Raw genomic sequence first — 18,625 nt, forward strand, 5'->3', positions numbered from 1 at the left:
CCTGACATGTAGGCCTATCATGCAGTGCGAGAAACGTAGGCACCTTGCAGTCGACCCTCCGCTGAGGCAGCCCACTGCTAAGAAATGCTCTGGCATACATGTGCCAGCGCGGTGTATCTCCGCCCTGTTTAAAATGAAATTTTTGCCACGTGCTCAAAATTGTTTTGTCTCCATCTCGACTCGACGCACGTTGGGAAAGAAAAAGGAGAGCGAGCGACCGACCTAGCTGCTCCAGCTAGACCTTTACCGGCAACTACATCACCCGCCAAATTAAAACTTGGCCCAATGTAAGCTTCTACTATCGATGTTTACTTTTAAATTCATCACAACTCTCCGTCTTCATTTATGTAGCACACATAGTCTTCTGAAATCGGTTAAATCTTTTTGAACGCCCTGTATATTATTGCAAAGTGAATATGAACTCCTATAAAGCCTTGAACTCGATTCGAGGGGAGAACAATTCAAATCCCTGGATGGCCATCGTGGTTTAGATTTTTCACGATTACCGCAAGTCAATTAAGGCAAATATTAGAAGGCTCTCTTGAAGGGGACACTAGCTACTTCCTCCCTGTCCTTCCCAGTCCTCACTTGCGCCTCGTTCGTAATGACCCCGCTGAACATCGAACGTCAGACTCCACGCTTCCTTCCTTCCAATTGGTCTGCTTGTCTGGTCTGCACGATAACCCCACCTGACGACCATTCGAGATGTTATAGGACTGTTCTTTTCAGTGTAAGACAAAGCGGGTACACAAGAGGATAAAAAAATTTGTAAGTAAGTCTACAGCCACGTTTTTCTTTCGATTTCAACCTCCGCCGGCAACGAATGAAAAAGTATAGGACTTCCGAATATGTAGCTAGAGCCGTAAACGCCATATATTAATTCTGTGCCAATTTTGTAAAGGTTGTCGATGTTGTGATTTCAGTTCGAAGATCGGTTGGATGCAGTTCTCCACGCTACTCTATAGTGTACTATCCTCTTCATCTCCGAATGACTGCTGCAACCTGCGTTCGCTTCAACCTGCTTCCTTGTAGAGAGAACTCAGTACGTTGCTCTTAACGGAACAAAATCGACAGATGTAAAGGTAATTTGTGGAGGCCCGAAGGAAGTGTCGTAGGACCGTTACTGTTACAGTGTGTATAAATGATATAATAGCAAGCGCCGGTAGCTGTTTAAGACTGTTAGCAGATGATGCTGTTACCTGTAAGAAGGTAGCAAGGCCAGAAGAGAGTATCGACTTGCAGAATGACCTACGGAGGATTGATGAACGGTGCAGGCTCTGATAGATGACCCTGAACGTAAATAAATGTAACATACTGCGCACGCCTAGGGAAAGAAACCCGCTACCGTGCAACTACACTACCGATGACAAATTGCTGGCAGCAGTAACCACTGTAAAATACCTACGAGTATCTATCCGGAGCGACCTTATGTGGAATGACTACTTATTCGTAAAGCAAGTAATAGGAAAAGCAGATGCCCGACTGAGATTCATAAGAGGAACCGTACGGAAATGTAACTCATCCACTAAAGAAGTGGCTTACAGGGAGGTTCTTCGACCCATTCCTGAGTATAGTTCATCAGTCTGGATCCCTTACCTCTTAGGGCTGATAAAAGAGATAGAGAAGATCCGGTGATGAGTCGTGCGTTTCTTCACGGGCTTGTTTAGTCGGCGCGAGAGTTGTTAAAGTGATGCTGAACAAGTTCCAGTGGCAAGCGTTACAAGAGAGGCGTTGTGTGTCACCGAGAGGTATACTGCTGAAATTACTAGTGAGCACTTTCTGGGAAGAGTCGGACAACATCTTACTTCCTCCCAGATACGTCTCGCGGAATAACCATAATTGAGAAAATTCGAGAGATTACAGCTAATACAGGGGCTTATCGACAATCGTTCTCCCCACGCGTCATGCGCGAGTGCAATAGCGAGCGGGGATTCGGTTACTAGTGCCAGCAGTATCCTCCGCCACACGCCGTCAGGTAGCTTGCGAAATATTGATATAGATGTAGACGTATTCAGGTGTTGAATTGTGATCCCTCTACAATTATCAGCCCTTCACTTCCCAACGACATTAAATTGATGATTCTTTGATGTCTCAGATAGTGTCCTATCAATGAATCCTTCTTTCAGACAAGTTGTACCACAGACTTCTTTTCTCTGTATATACACACAACAAAAAAGTTTTGCATCATCCCATTTCCCAGAACTCCTGAAGACAAGCGTTGACTGCGGAAATTATATCACAGACACAGTCCCTTTGACTGTTCAGAGATGTCACTCAACTCGCCCAAAGATGTAAACAGCCCAGCATGAGCAGCGCCTATTAGACGCAGGGGGTCCGACAGCCGATCATTTGCAGTCATTCCACCAGTAAGGAGGTTGTCTGTAGTTCAACCATGCCTAGACGGCCAATACCGCGCTTCGATCGCTTCCGCATTGTTACTTTATGCCAGCAAGGGCTCTCAACAAGGGAAGTGCCCAGGCATCTCGGAGTGAACCAAAGCGATATTGTTCGGACATGGAGGAGATACGGAGAGACAGAAACTGTCGATGACATGCCTCGCTCAGGCCTCCCAAGGGCTACTACTGCAGTGGATGACCGCTACCTACGGCTTATGGTTCGGAGGAACCCTAACAGCAATGACACCATGTTGAATAATGCTTTTCGTGCAGCCACAGGACGTCGTGTTACGACTCAAACTGTGCGCAATAGACTGCATAATGCGCAACTTCACTCCCGATGTCCATGGCGAGATCTATCTTTGCAACTACAACACCACGCAGTGCAGTACAGATTGGCCCAAATACATGCCGAATGGACCGCTCAGGATTGGCATCACGTTCTCTTCACCAATGAGTGTCGCATATGCCTTCAACCAGACAATTGTCGTAGACCTGTTTCGAGCCATCCCGGTCAGGCTGAACGCCTTAGACGCACTGTCCAGCGAGTGCAGCAAGCTGGAGATTCACTGCTATTTTGGGGTGACATTTTGTGGGGCCGACGTACGCTGCTTGTGGTCATGGATGGAGCCGTAACGGCTGTACGACACGTGAATGCCATCCTCCGACCGATAGTGCAACCATATCGGCAGCACCTTGGCGAGGTATTCGTCCTTATGGACGACATTTCGCGCCCTCCCCCCCCCCCCCCCATCTTGCACATCTTGTGAATGACTTCCTTCAGGATAACGACATTGCTCGACTAAAGGGACCAGCATGTTCTCCAGAGATGAACCCTATCGACAATGCCTGGGATAGATTGAAAAGTCTACGCCGAATCGCCCTTGAGGAGTGGGACAATCTAGAGCAACAGTACGTTGATGAATTTTTGGACAATATGCCACGACGAATACAGGCTTGCATCAGTGCAAGAGGACATGCTACTGGGTATTAGATGTTCCGGTGTGTACAGAAACTGGAACACCACCACTGAAGGTCTTGCTGTAAGGTGGTACAACATGTCATGTGTGGTTTTCATGAGCAATAAAAAGGGCGCAAATTATGTTTGTGTTCAGCTCTGTTCCAATTTTCTGTACAGGTTCCGGAACTCTGGGAACCAAGGTGATGCATAACTGTTTTTGATGTGTGTAGATTGAGTACCTCTTTATCAGTTATACGATCTATGCATCTGATCTTCAGTATTCTTCTGTACGCCGCACTTCAAAACCTTCTGTTCTCATCTTGTCTGAACTGCTTTTCGTCTACGTTTCACTTCCGTACATGGCTACGTTCCACATAAAAAGTTCAGAAAAGACTTTCTAACATTTAATTATATGTTAGATGTTAACAAATTTCTCTCCTTCAGAACCGCTTTTCTTCCCGTTACCAGTCTACATTTTATATTCTCTCTACTTCGGCCATCATCAGTTTTTTACTGCCTAAACAGCAAAACTGAGAACTGTATTTTACGGAATATAAGACTAATTTTTTTTCTTCGAAAAATTGCCTCCAAAATTCAGTTGCGTCTTATACTTGAAATTAATGTAAAAATGTCAAGTGTTTGATTTAAAATTCCCGCCAGTCTTAAAAATGGCCGTATATTCGATGCTGCGGAAAATCTGTCTCTCTCTGACAACATGGATTCCACTGGCAACAGCAGTGCATCGATGCGACGCACGAGATTTGCGCGGATTCGAAAGCTTGTAACACTTTCTCCCTCCAGCCCCGCCGACACAGACCCAAAACACTGTATAGCATATGATGCGCCATTGCAATCTACGGTGCCAGTAAACTTGAGTTGAAAGGGATTTGTGTTATCGGCAACAGTACATTATTTTTGTTAGTAGCTAGCTTCATAATGAAAAAAAGTACAGGGTGAAAAGTATTTAAACCGACGAACTCTGGGAGATTTGTAGGGGACGTCAAAACAAATATTTTTCTCTAATGTCATTTTTTCCTATAAGGTGCAGAGGAAGATTTCTCTGGCGGAAAATTAATTAAACCAACAAACACTTTTCCATTTTTTTTATGACCAAGAGAGAACACATTAACACAACACAATTTCAATTACAGTAGATTTTCAAAAATGCCCCCATTGACACGTTACCAAAGGCTATACCGTCGGATCATGTTCTGTCTGACACGGGCAAAAACCCCAGGAGTATCCTGAATTGTTCCTGCTGCTGCTACTATCCGGGCAACCAGAGCCTACTCTTCTGATGCAACAGGAGTTGTGTAAACAAGGTTGCGCATCTCTCCCCACACAAAAATGTCCAGAGGGGACATATCTGGGGATCGAGCAGGCCATGGAACACGAATCCACGTTTCTGGGAACCGTCGGTCCAAGAATCGACGCACACGACGACTGAAATGTGCCGGCGCCCCGTCATGTTGGAGCCACATGCGTTGTCTTGTAGGGAGCGGGACGTCTTCCAGCAATTCTGGCAATGCTCTGGCGAGAAAATTGTAATAGTGCCTGCCATTTAATGGCCTAGGTAGCAGATTCGGCCCAATTAAACAGTCCCCAACAAAACCGGCCCGCAAATTACCGAAGAACTGCAGTTGATGAGCGCTAGTAACGGTGGCTTGTGGGTTATCCTCTCTCCAAACATGCGAATTGTGCATGTTGAAGACGCCCGAACGTTGCTTCATCGGCAAACAACACAGAGGATGGAAATTTAGGATGCATTTCACACTGTTCCAGGTACCGCAGCTAAAATTGTGCTCTGGGTGGATAATCAACTGGTTCCAGGTTGTGGACACGCTGTAAGTGAAATGGACGTAACAATTGCTCTGGTAGGACTGTTCTTACATTCGTCTGATTCGTCCCCATGTTACATGCAGTTGCATTGAAGGATCCCGCTCCACATGCTGCAAGACAGCTTTCTCAAATTGCAGCGTTCTTACCGTGCGACGGCGTCCCTGTCCAGGTAATCTGCTAAATGACCCGGTCTCACGCAGACGTTGGTACACAGCAACGAAGGTCGTATGATGCGGGATACGGAGATTAGGATATTGTTGTTGATAAACCCGCTGTGCAGCTCGTCCGTTGTGGTGCGCTACGTAGTACGCACCAGCCTTATCAGTGTACTCACTCCAGGTGTATCGCTCCATTAGTAAACAGAGACAATTCACTACTACACTGCTGGACAGCAGTTGCCTACAATTGAAGAGCGTAATACGGCCTCTAACAACTGAAGAGCGTAATATGGCCTCTACCGGTTTAAATAATCCTCATAGGAAAAAATGACATTAGGGAAAAATATTTTTTTATGTCCCCTGCAACCTACCAGAGTTTGTCAGTTTAAATACTTTTTACCCTGTAAACGTATTCATATGATGCGGGCTATAAATTGCAAGTAATAGCATACGCAGAAGAATATTGAAACAGAGCATCTGAGTGGGATATCGGCCCTCCAGCAACAGAAAAAACCATTCGCGATTTGCGGGCTAGTAAGGAAAAACTGAAAAAAATGGGGAAGACTAAATGTGCAAAATAGAGGACTGAATGCAAAATGACCAAAACTAGAAGATGAAGCATTTAAATGGATTCAAGGACACAGTCAAAATGACAGTGGAACTAATACAAAAATAGCTGAAGTACACGCTCGTAAGCTAGCGCTACAGTGGACCTTGACAAATTTTAAGGGTGGAATTGGTTGGTCCTTTGGGTTTATGAAGCGTCATGGACTTCGCATGCGAACTAAAACCGAAATATCTAAAAAAAAAAAAGAAAAACGTCTCAAGAGCATAAAGAGAAAATAATATATTTCCATCGCTTCATTATTCAACATCGAAAGAAAATCACTGAGGAACTAAGCCAAATAGCGAACATGGACGAAACTTCTCCGACATTTGTTGTGCTGAGTAACAGAACTGTTGCCATAAAAGGTGCTAAATATAAAAACAAGTAGACATGAAAAATGCACTGCACCGTTATCCTTTCATGTTGTGCTGACGGCACTGGACTCAGTTTAAGCCAAATAGCGGATATGGACAAAACTGATCCGACATTTGATGTGCTGAGTAAGAGAACTGTTGCCATGAAAGGTGCTAAATATATAAACAAGTGGACATACCTTCAAGCCAAAACCTTCTAAAATACCGCCAGTTGTTGTTCACGCACATGAAAATGGTTGGATGGACGAGGCTGGTATGAGAGAATGGATTAAGAATACGTGGGAGAGAAGGGAAGAAGAGAGAAGGAAAGAAGAGTTCTTTTGTTGTGCTAGATCAGTTTAGCAGTCATTTCAAAAATTCTGTGAAAGAGAAATTGGGACGCGGAACACAGAACTTGCTGTTATTCCGGGAGGACTTACAGCACAAATGCAACCTCTCCATGTCTCGATGAATAAACCACTTTAAGTGTAAATAATAAAGGAATGGAACAAATGGATGATGGATGAAACGAAACTTCAATTCATGCCGAATGGAGTTTTAAAGCAACCTGCACTCAAACAGGCGTCTCACTTGATAAAATAGTCGTGGTCTAGAGTGACAGAAGACATTATTGTTAAATCTTTCAGGAAGTGAGACATAAGTAGCGCTCTCGATGGCAGTGAAGACCATCTTATACAGCATATCAAGAGGACAACGATGACGACGAAGAGGAAGAAGAAGAAGAAGAAGAGGAAAAAGAGTTCAGATACTGACTTTCAGGGCTTTTAACCATCAGCTCGGGTTTACAAACTAAGAACTTTTTTGGCTTGTTTTGCGGTCTAAAGGTAAAAAAAGTAAAAATGATACAGTACTGGCCATTAAAATTGCTACACCACGAAGATGACGTGCTACAGACGCGAAATTTAGCTGAAAGGAAGAAGATGCTGTGATTTTCAAATCATTGGCTTTACAGAGCATTCACACAAGGTTGGCGCCGGTGGCGACACCTACAACGTCCTGACATGAGGAAAGTTTCCAACCGATTTCTCACACACAAACACCAGCTGACCGGCGTTGCCTGGTGAAACGTTGTTGTGATGCCTCGTGTAAGGAGGAGAAATGCGTATCATCAAGTTTCCGACTTTGATAAAGGTCGGATTGTAGCCTACCGCGATTGCGGTTTATCGTATCGACATTGCTGCTCGCGTTGGTCGAGATCCAATGACTGTTAGCAAATATGGAATCGGTGGGTTCAGGAGGGTAATACGGAACGCCGTGCTGGTTTCCAACGGCTTCGTTTCACGACCAGTCGAGATGACAGGCATCTTATCGGCATGGCTGTAACGAATCGTGCAGCCACATCTCGATCCCTGAGTCAACAGATGGGGACGTTTGCAAGAAAACAACCATCTGTACCAACAGTTCGACGACGTTTGCAGCAGCATGGACTATCAGCTCGGAGACCGTGGCTGCGGTTACCCTTGACGCTGCATCACAGACAGGAGCGCCCGCGATGGTGTACTCAACGCCGAACCTGGGTGCACGAATGGCAAAACGTCATTTTTTCGGATGAATCCAGGTTCTGTTTACAGCTTCATGATGGTCGCATCCGTGTTTGGCGACATCGCGGTGAACGCACATTGTTCGCATTGACGTCACTTTGAACAGTGGACGTTACATATCAGATGTGTTACGACCCGTGGCTCTACCCTTCATTCGATCCCTGCGAAACCCTACATTTCAGGAGGATAATGCACGACCGCATGTTGCAGGTCCTGTACGGGTCTTTCTGGATACAGAAAATGTTCGATTGCTGCCCTAGCCAGCACATTATCCAGATATCTCACCAATTGAAAACGTCTGGTCAATGGTGGCCGAGCAACTGGCTCGTCACAATACGCCAGTCACTACTCTTGATGAACTGTAGTATCGTGTTGAAGCTGCATGGGCATCTGAACCTGTACACGCCATCCAAGCTCTGTTTGACTCAATGCCCAGATGTATCAAGGCCGTTATTACGGCCAGAGGTGGTTGTTCTGGGTACTGATTTCTCATTATCTATGCACCCAAATTGCGTGAAAATGTAATCACATGTCAGTTCTAGTATAATATATTTGTCCAATGAATACCTGTTTATCATCTGCATTTCTTCTTGGTGTAGCAATTTTAATGGGCATTAGTGTATTCAAAAAATTGCCTAAAATGAAGGTGCTTCTTATAGTCTCTAAAATACGGCACTGCTTTTAGTGTGTGACTTCGTACAATAATTCTCTCAGTAACACCTCATTTAATTTGAGTACATTCCATTATCCTTGTTTTTCTTTTGTTGTTGCCCTTCTTGCATCTTCCTTTCGTGATAGCGTTCATTCCATTCAACTGGTCCTGGAAGTCCTACGCTGTCTGTGACATGTGCCTTTGGCACGAGTGTGGGGGTCGCGAGCGTGTGAGCCCGGGGCAGCACGCAGCCTTGCGCAAGGGACATTCCTGGCGGGTTTCTGCAGCGGCGGGGCGGCGGTTGCGACTGGACGGCTAGTTAGCGGCTCTTCGCCACGTGAAAGCGGCAGCCGCGGCCGCAGCGGCACGAGCGGTCGTTGATCTTGGCTCGCCACTCCGAGCCGCGCTGGCGAAAACCGCCGGTCCAGCTGGGCGCCTCTGTCCTTCCTGCACCTGCCTGCATCGGCCCTCCAGCCACCTCCGCTTTTTCTTCCTGAGACGGAGCACCCGGCAAACGGTATATCTCCTGTATACCGGTAGAGGAGTGCGTGGACCCACAGGGATCGATACTCGGTCCGCTGTTGTTCATGTTACGCACGCGAGGGGCGTTCAATAAGTAACACATCAAACTTTTTTCTCGATCAGTTTTGATGGAAAAAGTTCGGAATTTGTTGTAGAACATCGTGGAATATTCTCGTTTCAGCCCCTATTGTTTCATGAAGTTCCAATAGGTGGCGCGCTTTAAGTCATTCTTCAATATTGAGAACGTAACGGAAGTGCTTTCCAAGTAGAAAGACGCAGTTGAGTTTTTTGGCGAGAAACCAGAGCATCGACGTTATTCATAGGCGCTTGCAGACCTGTCACTGAGCAAAAGCAGGGTGAGTCGTTGGGAGAGGCGTCTGTCACCATCGAAACCAGGTCATGCAAATCTGCCCGATGTCCTGCGTGACGGCTGGCCGCTCACAGCTGGTACGTGCGGACACTCTCACTCGAGATGATCGACGGATCACAATCAGACACCTCACTGCAGACTGAACGTCTCTGTTGGTAGTGCTGATACACGCTTCCACGAGTTGGGATACTCAAAATCGCTTGCCCACTTGGTTCCTCTGTGAGGTGCCGGGGCTAGCAGTGTATTTAACACTAAATTCTTCTCGAATCTTCATATGGAAATGATGCTCTAAGCCCCCCCTTTTTTAACTCCTACTTTTGCTGTTGCACATGGATTAAGAATAAACGCGAACTGACTGTAATCGACCCTGCAAGTGGAGTAGAAATCAGTTTGGTACCTGCAATAATTTAATTGGATAGAAATTAAGGAAAGTTTCATTAACGTAGTGAGAAATGAAAGGGTTGCTCTACCGATTAACAGAATGAAAGTTCTGTCCAAAATAACAATTTGATTTGTTATGACTAAACTCAAAATAATAAATAAAACACACGAAACATTTACAATACATCAAACTGCATCAAATTGGATATTCAAATAAATGCTGTGAAGGTGAAGTTGTCCATAAACTAGATTGTGACATTTATGACGAAGTGACATGTGGAGCCAATTCCTTGCAACTCAAATCTTAAGAGAAACACACAGCCAACCCAACATTAATTGCTGCTACATTAGGGAGAACTCAGACAATGAACACCCAAGACAGGACAAAGTTAGAAAAGGCGAACAGGCGCGCTCTGCTGAGCTCTGATCATCACCTAGCAAAATCCCTAATCTGCCAATGCTGCGGACATACATTACCTAGCTGTCTCCTTAACTGCAAGAACACGATCTGGCGTATTGGAGGCGATGGCTGGTTGCTTCGACGTCCCGTTGTGGTGATGATAAATTAAATGGTTCAAATGGCTCTGAGCACTATGGGACTCAACTGCTGAGGTCAGTAGTCCCCTAGAACTTAGAACTAGTTAAACCTAACTAACCTAAGGACATCACAAACATCCATGCCCGAGGCAGGATTTGAACCTGCGACCGTAGCGGTCTTGCAGTTCCAGGCTGCAGCGCCTTTAACCGCACGGCCACTTCGGCCAGCTATGATAAATTATCCTGGTCTGGTTGTTCCAGACTAAAGACTTCCTAGCAATACAAATGCGCCTCTGAGGGAGACAAAGAAGGCTCGCCACACAATCACTGACGGTACAGTGATTGATTTTAACAAGCGAAGTCACACAGTAACTCCGATACAGTCAACTTTAGCCAAAACTGCGCAATACAGACAACATAGGCCTCTTGTACGCAGAACGCTCAATTGCCAACTGTACTCGGAAAGTTACGTTGAAGCCCGCATCTCGTGGTCGTGCGGTAGCGTTCTCGCTTCCCACGCCCGGGTTCCCGGGTTCGATTCCCGGCGGGGTCAGGAATTTTCTCTGCCTCGTGATGGCTGGGTGTTGTGTGCTGTCCTTAGGTTAGTTAGGTTTAAGTAGTTCTAAGTTCTAGGGGACTTATGACCACAGCAGTTGAGTCCCATAGTGCTCAGAGCCATTTGAACCATTTTTAGTTACATTGAAGTCGAAACTTCAGCAACTTCGTCAAACAGTTACAATTAAATAAAAGTACATTAGACAGCCAACGGAAGGCAGGTTGACCAGAGCAGCGAGAGCTCAGTCTTGTAACCTACTCCGACCGAAAGGCGAGAGCCGACCCCCCACAAGAGCACCTGTACAAACCGAACACAGAACATTCCCGCCCCCACGACAGTGGCCGTGGTTAACCGTTCCAATCAGCAACTCGAAAACCAGCGGAAAATTCCACTCTATTGCCGGAGCACTACCATTCCACCAATGTAGATTCTTGGCGCCAATTTCTGCGCTGATTTTGCTACGTCACGGAGCTATGCCCTGAGCAAGCCAATCACAGTTACGATTTTGCAGAAAACGCGGGAATTTGCCCGCCACAACTGCCTGGGTACACAAGTCATTCCCACGCCTCGCTAGTAGCCCGCCAGAAACGGTTTTCACTAAGTTTCTGCGAAGTAACGGAATCTCTAGCCCAGCCGCCCCTTCCGGCCCATCTGGGCGTGTCGCTCCCGCTTTTATGACAATGTCGGCTTCTGGAAAGCATCCACTCGACTCCCTCTCACCCGTCGGCTTAACCCTCTCAAGCTCAGCAGAACTCGCCTGTCACCGGACCGCCCGGGTGACGAGAGACGCTGCGTGGTAAGTCTGCGTGTGAAGCAATAGCAACTTTTCACCGCATGCAATTAGAGAGGAAAATCGAATTACTCAGAGTAAGATAGAAGTATGAGAGGGGGCCGGCCGTGGTGGCCAAGCGGTTAAAGGCGCTACAGTCTGGAACCGCGCGGCCGCTACGGTCGCAGGTTCGAATCCTGCCTCGGGCATGGATGTGTGTGATGTCCTTAGGTTAGTTAGGTTTAAGTAGTTCTACGCTCTAGGGGACTGATGACCTCAGAAGTTAAGTCCCATAGTGCTCAGAGCCATTTGAACCATTTTTTTATGAGAGGGGGCTCATGCCACCTCTCACCTCGCCACTTAGCAGAAGACCATAAAGAGCAACAAACGACCACCCGTGCGGAGCTGCTTGCCCGTTACGAGGCTGATAGTGACAATTTTTTTGTCGAACATGGTTTCACCATCTCAAACCGGAAGCGAAACAGCAATCCATGGAGTAGTGACACACCACCTCCCCTCCGAAGTAAAAGTTCAAAGGCGACCCCTCAGCAGTAAAGTCAAGGCTACGGTCTTCTGAGTCTCTCAAGGGTTATTCTATTTGATGCCCTCTGTTAAGGTGCAACAATCAACTCGGAAGTGTATTGTGCTACCCTTGAAACGTCTCTATGGAGTCGTTTCATAGACGCTCGTCTCACTGGATTCTGTGCATCCTATTCTGTCCACCGTCTGATTACAGTTTAGTTTATTAACCCTCCCAGATAGACTGAGCAATCAAACTAAGGCTTATTAAGTGATATTATATTTTATTTTTTTTTGTGTTCCATAGGAAATCATGACCTGTATTTATTACGTTTTTCCCTTCACCCTACCGTACGTGTGCATGAATGTGACTGAATGAGTGTTTTTACGAATGGTTTCGGGTATCTTTTGTGGGAAACGCTGAGTTGGTTGTCGTCTGCTAGGAACAGGTGATGTTTGCTTCTCGCTTGCAGGGTAGCACAGGATGACCTACTTAGGATCCCAGTACCTAGACAGAGAGGTTTACCTCTTTTATTGTGAGTTTGGTTTGCCTGTCAGGTTGGTGGCGGAAGCCTACCCCACTAGTAGTTTCCGTTGCACCGGTAGTTAGGCGAAGCTCGGTGGAGAAAAGTCACTCTGCAGCTAGCGGTTGGTGAGTACAGTTCGTAGCTCCTAGGGAGGTTTCCTGCTAATAGGAATTAGGTCGCATTAGAACTTCCCTGTGTTAAATTGTAAGTAGGCTGTTTAGGTTTTTATGTTGGTAACGCCACGTAGCACTCTGTATGAAAATCACTGAATGTGCTGTGTGAAGGCTGTGGTTGGTTTGCATTGTTGGAGTATATGCTATTGTAGTGTTGGGCAGTTGGCTGTCAACAGCGCATAGCGTTGCGCAGTTGGAGGTGAGCCGCCAGCAGTGTTGGATGCGGGGAGAGAAATGGCGGAGTTTTGAGAGTGGATGATCTGGATGTATGTCCATCAGAGACAGTAAATTTGTAAGACTGGATGTCATGAACTGCTATATATATTATGACTTTTGAACACTATTAAGGTAAATACATTGTTTGTTCTCTATCAAAATCTTTCATTTGCTAATTATGCCTATCAATAGTTAGTGCCTTCAGTAGTTTGAATCTTTTATTTAGCTGGCAGTATTGGCGCTCGCTGTATTGCAGTAGTTCGAGTAACGAAGGTTTTTGTGAGGTAAGTGATTTGTGAAAGGTATAGGTTAATGTTAGTCAGGGCCATTCTTTTGTAGGATTATTGAAAGTCAGATTGCGTTGCGCTAAAAATATTGTGTGTCAGTTTAGTGTTGATCAGAATAGGTAAACAGCGAAATGTCTGAGTACGTTCAGTTTTGCTCAGCTGTTTGAAAATCAAATAGCGTAAGTTTTATCAGCACAGTAATTCATTAATTTTTCTAAGGAGATGTTTCAAAATTCATGGCATATTTAATTACTTCAGCTTAACTGAAGCGTGTGTAGTTATGTATTTCCGGAATGTGGTATAATTATTTTGTTAAACTCGGCAATGATGGTGGTTGAAATTAAAAGTGTGAATGTTGCTTTGTTCCTTTCGTACAGTCGTGGGAATGTAGATGGAATGACTGAATGATTGTGTTCCACTTCCCTTTTGTGTGTTTTTCCTTTTTAATTGCGCGATTCTTCAATTTTTTGCGAATTAAACTTTTTTATTCAGGCACCAGTCATGTGTATTTATAGGATGTGCATCAAATTCAGTAATGAAATAAATGTGCTACGTAAAAGATAAACTCTGCTTCCTTTATGTTTCTAATTGATGCCAGTTTTCAAATTAATTCTCTATTTCCTGTTTTTTTTTTTAAGTTAATCTGCTTGCTTGTGATGAACAAAAATGGAAAATGTACTGTCTCAAAATTAAGAAATTATCACATTTCATTAAGCTCACTGATGTACGACATACAATGCTGTTCATCTTGTTAGTGTCTTTAAAAAAATTGTCTTCTTATAATTAAATTCTTAATGTAATTGAACTGATAATTTCCGGTTCGGTCTTTTCTTAATTGTTAGGAAGGGCTTGGGCTGGTGGCGACCCTGCAATTTTTAAACATATAATTGTGAGGTGGCTTAACCAGAAATTGCGCGCAAGGGTTTCAGCTCCATTATTCTTGGTACGTAACGTATGTCGGGCCTTGGCTAGGATCCGTTTACACACATGAATACGAAATTGGAGAGACAACTTTAGCTTGTTCGTCTTCACAAAGCTGCAAACAAACTTCTCATTCTCCATGACAACGCACGGCCTCGCACAAGTCTGCACACCCGAGAGGGGCTCACAAAACTTCAATCGACTGTTTTTCATCATCCACTCTGAAGCCCGGATCTCGCACCTACCGACTTCAATCTATTTGGCTCAATGAAGAATGGTTATTGATGCAGCATCAAGTTTGCTCCGACGCCGACCAACGGGGTGATACTATGGGGGCATACAAGCTCTCCCATAACGTAGCGTAAGGCCGTCGCATTGACCGGAGATTATGTTTAAAAATTGCGTTTTTTTTGCCAAAAAAAGTGGGGAATAACATGGTGTAGTTGAATCCTGAATAAAACCGACCTACTTTCAGAGAAAAATGTGTTGCAATACTTACTGAAGGCCTCTCGTAAATATCTGTGTGGTGCGAAATGTGGTAATTGACTCTAGATAACGAAAAGTATGAAGTCATCCACATGAGTAATAATAGGAACCCGGTAAATTTCGGTTTCACGATAAATTTTACACGTCTAAAGGCTGTTATTTCAACTAAATATGTACGGATTACAATTACGAATACCTTAAACTGGGTTGATCACATAGTTAACGTTGAGGGGAAAGCGAACCAAAGACTATGATTTACTGGCAAAACGCTGAGAAAATGCACCAGGTCTACTAAGAACTCCCCCTACACTACTCTTGTCCGTCCTGTTCTGGAGTATTGCTGCGCGGCGTGGAAACCGCGTCCGCGTCGTTTAGGACACGCGGAGGACATCGAAAAAGTTCAGAAAAGGGCATCTCATTTTTTACCATCGCGAAATCGGGGCGGGAGAGTGCCACGGATCTGATACGTGCATGGGGGTTGAAAAGCGTTTTTCGATAAGCAGAATCTGCTCGTGAAATTTCAGTCAGCAAGTTTCTCCTCCGAATGCAACAATATTTTGTTGTGGCGTCCACCTACAAAAGGAGAAATGATCATCAGAATAAAACATGAGGAATCAGAGCTATCACAGAAAGATTTAAGTGCTCGTTTTTCCTGCAAAGGCTTTGAAAGAGTAATGGCAGAGAAAAGTGTGAGAGTAGTTCGACAAATTCTGTGCCAAGCACTTAAATGTGAACTGAAGAGTAATCATATAAATGTATCTATAGAAAAGATCGTCCAGTGTACATCCAAGAATTAGAAATAGCTACTTTTGCTTTATCCGTCAGAGCTACCCTGGCGCTTCTCACTCTACGCCAACACAGCTTCACTCCTGCCAGTACCTCTCTCCTAATTTCCAAAATTCGCTTGTGGCGTTTGCTATCTCTGGATGTCAAAAATCATTTAAGCTCTGAGCCCTCGCTAATCAGATGATGCCAGATATCTATAAACAGTAGTAGATTTAATCGGTGTTAAATAAGAATGATATTAGATTCACTTGTTCTACGGCCCACGTATTAATAAATAAGTAAAAACAATAATTCAGAGTACATGGTTTACAGGTGAACACTGTTCACTGAAATCACAGTTTATACACAATACTAAAACGTCGGACATGTTGTTTGAGTGCTGCCAACTTAATTATGGCAGACAATCACAAAAAATACTCGAATTGTAGGTCACGGGGCCTACGCAAATGACATCTCACATACAACTGCTGTTAGTGTCTCCGAAAAATGTTTGTTTAGACATGCCTCTCCCCATCAGATTAGGGGGTATGAAATCAAGCAAACTAAGTATAAATATGTACTACATAGTAGAAATTAGCTGCCCGGTGACAAGCAGTATTTTAATTTACAATACTTTTAACACAACAGAGATTGTATCTTACAAATTAAATGAGTTGGAATGTTTGCAAATGTGTTAGCAACAATATTTGAGCCATCTATTCTATCCACAAATTGGTCTGTCACCTTAGCTAAATAAAACAAATGTAACTTTAACGAAATTTAAAATGAGTGTAAAATGATGTGTAAAGTGTCTCACCTTAAAGCATTTGTTGTGCTGATTCCAGAACTGGTTTTACATATCGCGTGACAGCCATATTTTCAAAATTATCGATAATAGACTAATGACATTAATACGACAAAATATATTGTTAATATTAATTCACCTGATGTGTTAGCAATCCATATGTGAAATTTTATCTTTTGTCTTCTAACATTATTTGAATGATCCATTTATTTCCAAATACTACTTAACTGGATATTGATATTGCACAGAGGATTCTTTTGTCTATACGTGACACAGTTATGTAACTAGCCAAAAGAGTAGATCACCCAAGATAACGCAGGAATAGGTTCAATAATGAATAAGCGTGAGCAACTATTGACGCCTTATCGTGGCCAAGATAGACGTCTCAATCTTTATTTGTTATAGATCCTCACTTAATGACAAAAAAGGGGGTAATGAATTTATCTGGTTACAACATTCGACATATGGGTTTCTTAGAGAGACCTGAAAATTAAAATTTCAGAACGTTCATTTGGTGTCTACCGAATCATCAAACAGTCAGCATTGTTGCATTGTACTTAGAAACACGTTCTGTGTATAGTAAGAAAAGAATTTACATAATGCCAAGTTAAGTTAGAAAGCTCACTCCCCCCCCATTCATGGGGTGGCTTCCGTGCCGCCTCAGCGTTACAGATAACAGTACCGTAGGTGCTACCACAACGGAAGGGTATCTGTTGAGAGGTCAGGCAGACGTGTGATCCCTGAAGAGGGGCAGCAAACTTTTCAATATTGGCAGGGACAACACTCTGGATGAATGGCTGAACTGACCTTATAACATTAACCAAATCGGTCTTGCTGTGCTGGTACTGCGAATGGCTGACAGCAAAGGGGAAAATACAGCTGTAATTTTTCCCGAGGGCATGCAGCTCTACTGTATAGTTAAATGATGGTAGCATCCCCTTGGGCAGAATATCCAGGAGGTAAAATAGTCCCCAAGAGGATTTCCAGGCGAGGACTACTCAGGAGGACGTCGTCATCAAGAGAAACAAAAACGACGTTCTACGAATAGGAGGGTGGAGTGTTAGATCACTTAAAGGAGTATGTAGGTTAGAAAATTTAAAAGGGGAAATGGACAGCTTGAAGTTAGATATAGCGGCAATTACTGAAGTTAGGTGGCAGGAGTAATAGGAATTATGGTCAGAGGAATACTGGGTTACAAATACAAAATCAAATACGGATAACGCAGGAATAGGTTCAATAATGAATAAGTGTGAGCAACTATTGACGCCTTATCGTGGCCAAGATAGACGTGAAGCCCACACCTGCCGCAGTAGTACAAGTTTATATGTTAACTAACCCCACAGATGATGAAGAGATTGAAGAAATGTATGATGACACACAAGAAATTATTCACATAGTTAGGGGAGACGAAAATTTAATTGTGATGAGGGACTGGACTTCAATTGTGGGAAACGGAAGAGAAGGACAAATAGAAGGTAAATAATGAGTTGAGCAGAGGAATGAAAACCGAAGCCATCTGGCAAAACTTTGGACAGAGCATGATTTAATCCTCGCTAACGCTTGGTTTACGACTCATGAAATAAGGATGTTTACGTGGAAGAGACCTGGAGACACCGAAATGTGTCAGACTGATTATGTAATAGTAAGACAAAGATTTCTGAACTAGATTTTAAATTGAAAGAGATTTCCGGGGACAGATATAGTCTGTGGTCACAATTTATTGATTATGAACTGTAGATGAAAACTGAAGAATCTGAAAAAAAGGTAAGAAACTAAGGCGATGGGACCTGGATCAATTGAAAGAACCAGGGGCTGTTGCAAGTTTCAGAGGGAGCATTAAGTAACGATTGACTAGCACAGGGGAAAGGAATACCTCAGACGACGAATCGGTATCTTTGAGAGATGAAATAATGAAAGAAGAAGAGGATCAAACACGTAAAAAGACAAGGCGTAGTGGAAATTCTTGGACAACACAGGAGAGATTGAATTTGACGAAAGGAGAAAAAATAAAAATGGGACAAATGAAGCAGGGGAAAGGAAATGCAAACGTGTAAAGAATGAGATTGATGGGAAGTGAAAAATGTCAAAGCAGGAATAGCTAGAGGACAATCGTAAGGATTTAGAAGCGTACCCTACTAGAACAAAGATAGAAACCGCCTACAGGAAAATTAAAGAGTCCTTTGTAGAAAAGAGAAGCCGCTGTATGAACATCAAGAACTCAGATGGAAAGCCAGTCCTAAGCAAAGAAGGGAAAGCTGAAAGG

The sequence above is a fragment of the Schistocerca cancellata genome, chromosome 2, assembly GCF_023864275.1.
Source record: "Schistocerca cancellata isolate TAMUIC-IGC-003103 chromosome 2, iqSchCanc2.1, whole genome shotgun sequence".
NCBI classification, from domain to species: domain Eukaryota; kingdom Metazoa; phylum Arthropoda; class Insecta; order Orthoptera; family Acrididae; genus Schistocerca; species Schistocerca cancellata.